The sequence below is a fragment of the Manis pentadactyla genome, chromosome 3, assembly GCF_030020395.1.
Source record: "Manis pentadactyla isolate mManPen7 chromosome 3, mManPen7.hap1, whole genome shotgun sequence".
In the NCBI taxonomy this organism is placed as follows: domain Eukaryota; kingdom Metazoa; phylum Chordata; class Mammalia; order Pholidota; family Manidae; genus Manis; species Manis pentadactyla.
The window spans coordinates 188348290-188351664 of NC_080021.1; the positions used below are offsets into that span (position 1 = coordinate 188348290).

Below are 3375 nucleotides of genomic sequence, written 5' to 3' on the forward strand. Positions count from 1 at the left end.
CTCTCGGGGAGAATTCCCCACTTTGCCTTCTCCAGCTGCCAGGGGCCACCTGTATTCCTGGGCTCACGGCTTCTGCCATCTGCAAAGCCAACAGCCATGGGTCAAGTCCCTCTCATACTGCCCTCTCTCTGACCTGCTTCCATACTCACATCTTTCTCTGATCACCGCCAGGAGGTTCTTTGCTTTTAAAGATTTCTGTGATTAGCTTGAACCCACCTTGATAATCCAGGATATGCTTCCTACCTTAATGTCTTTAACCTTAAACACCTCTGCAAAGTCCCTTTACCAGGTAAGGTAACATATTCCGAGATTCTGGGGATTAGATTGTGGCCATCCTTGACAGGTGGGGGCATCAAGAAATGAAGCAAAATGAAGACGACAGGACTGGTAGGCAAGGGTGGCACAGGGACTTCTCAGATGGAAAGGGAGAGGGGAGACTAGAACCGAATGTCTCAAGGAGTGTATTTGAAGACTAAACTGTTCAGTGGTGAGAGAACAGATAGTTGGGGGGGAAGAGGGGGATGAAGGGGAAAGAAATCTGTAGCAAGATCACAAAGGTCTTGAGCAGCAGTTAAGGCATTTGCTCTTTACGTGAAGGCCATGATCAGGATAGAGATGAGCATATGCCTGAAAAGCAAATGTGCTAGCAGTACAGACAAGACAGGGGACATGGTGACCTCATGACACCTGCCAAGCCAGTGAATTTGACTCTGAACACCTGGGAGGTTAGGGCAAAACTGGAAGCATGTCGGTTTCTGTCCTTTTATTTTCTCTCTTTGGATCTTAAAATCAACATCCCACAGGAGCCTCCTGGACGGCTCTTTTAATGAATGAAATGGAGCAGGCATTGTTTTGGGAGGTGGCCCAGTATGCCCCTTCTCTACAGAGGTGAAGGGAATCAGCTCTCAGGCTTCCTGCCCCTGGCAGCCACAGCACTTAGCCAGTTAAGAACTTCTGCCTGGGGATCTGACTTATGAGAGTGGGTGATATAAAGATGAAGCACATTGAGAACTGGTTTGTGGAAGCTATGTCCACTGTGGGATGGTTATTCCTGGCCAGATTGAAATGTGATTCTTCTACCTCCTGCTTCATGACCTTCTATAACTGCTTTGATCCTGCCCATTTTCTAAGCCTGTTTCTCCAGCTTCTCATTGATTTTGTAAACCTCCCAATATCCTTCCGATATCTTTCAAAAATGTTTGCTGAAGACTCATCTCACTTGCAACTGGGAACACTGATAGTCAGTAACTCTTGCATTAGCCTTTGCTCAATCCAAATTGTATCTTTTGTGCTACATGGGCAGCACTGCAAATTCCTAAATTATCTAAATATTTTTGTGAGGGACACAGGCACCCCCACCGAAGGCAGTTTGTCTTCTCTCTGGATGAGAATGCAGAATGACCTCTGAACTTTTCACAAATCCAAAGGCCTAATCCTCAGATCAGGTGCCAGCAATGAAAGCTGTCCTTTAATCAACCACACGGAAGGCCTGTGCCACAAGCCTTTGTCTGAGAATCTTGTTGCAGAGACTTTCCAGTGTGAGTCATGAATCAATTGAAAAATTGCACCAACCTGAGCCTTGATGCAGATCACTGATATTTGAGACAGTCCAGTGGTGATGCCAGCTCTCCAGTCCTCCACTCTGGATTTGTCCCTGAATTAGGTACACTGGTCAGGTTTTCTTAGCCCATCCACTCTACAGGATGTGTTCCCCTCCAAGCTATGACAGTATCACTCTGCCTTCGTCTTTATAGAGGATGCACATGAAGCACTGCTTAAATAGCAAGTGGCTCTGTGACAGTGGGTAGATCGCCATACATGAGCAGGGAGGGGGTTAGGGACTTTGGCCCGTGTTTACATTCATCTAGATGCTCATTTATATACCTTTTTGTTTTTCACACAAATAAGATTTTTTAATTTGACATCATTAAAAGTCTGAATTTTAAACAGATTCTTGGACTGGTGGCTCATATCCATCAGCTCACTCAACTTCAGCACCTGTCTCATCCCCAGTAGCTTTCCAGAACTACTACTTCACCAGGAAGCTCCATGAGTTTCCCCAATTCAAACTGAGGCTCCTTCAGCATTTTACCTTTCTAACAAGGACATCATGGAGCCGGTAAATAGATTGGCGAGACTTTTCTATGCTGTGGAATCAATTTATTGACCATTTCTTTCAAGTCATTTGTCTCTACTTCTTGGGTCAGAATTTCCATCATCTTCTTCCTGATTTGGCAAACCTGTTGATGCTGAGTGTACAAAGTCTTCCAAATTTGATTATCATGTTTTTTAGTAAATCCAACACAGAATAGATGAAGCAAATAACCACCAGTAGTCTTGACTTCAACAGGAGCTTCAATCATGGTCTGCCATTTTTCGACCATGGAGCACATTTTGCCACGGGTAAGATCCACGCCATGAAAATAAGTCAGGCAGTTTTTGCCCTGAACATCCTCAGTAATTAGCTTGAATTTTCTAAATGCAACTTCATCATTCTGCAGATCAGCAAGACATACTTCAAACATGTGACCCTTGAGACCATAAGATGCAATTTTAGTTCCTCGAGTTCTTGTGGCTAGTGTTTTTTCAATATTTCTTATATTGAACATGACAGGTGCTTTCACATCATACCAATCTTTCTTATAAAATGAATCAACTGCTTTCTTCTTGGCTCCCTTTTTGCAGCTTTTCCTAAAGCACTTGTTCTCACCCACTGCCATGTGCTGCTCAGAGAGCCAAAGGGATGCTCGTTTATGTTCTAAACATTCCAGGTTAACTGTTCTCACAGGATGTGGGGAGCGAGGGTATAGATAACAGACCTCCCAAAACTTGCTGGTTCCAACATGGAGAAAAAGTTGACCCTGACTTCACCTCAAAATACATTATACACTCATTAGCATACTGAAAATCACCCCCCTTGGTGCCATGACAGTGTCAAAGCAGACCATCTAAGGACAAAAAGGGCACATCGCTCTATTTCCCAGAAAGCCACTCCCTATTCTGAGAAAACCCCACCTATTCTGATGAATATTCCACCTGCTGCTCAAACTCCAGCTATAAAACCGCCCAGCCCGAACCCCAGCATGCTGCTCCCCTCTGGAGCATGCCCACACTCCTTCCTTGAGGGTGTACTTCTGCCTTCATACTCTTTGCTTGTACCTGCTTAACCTGCTCATGAATTCTTTCTCGAGTCAAGAACCATTCATTTCCTGGGCTGAGGTCTCTTCTAGCACGCAGAGAGATCTCCTCCGATTGGATTGCCCAACAACATTTTTACTCCTGACCAACTATGTGGATAAACCAGATTATCCCACTGAACCTTATTGTCCTCATCTTTAGAATGGGGGGGGGATTAACCTACATCTCAGTGAGACT

At 44.6% G+C, this 3375-nt stretch overlaps 1 pseudogene; it reads right to left on the reverse strand.

Moving 5' to 3' along the window:
* Positions 1-1942: 1942 nt before the first annotated feature.
* On the reverse strand, positions 1943-2720 carry LOC118914022 (40S ribosomal protein S3a-like; annotated as a pseudogene).
* Positions 2721-3375: the final 655 nt, after the last annotated feature.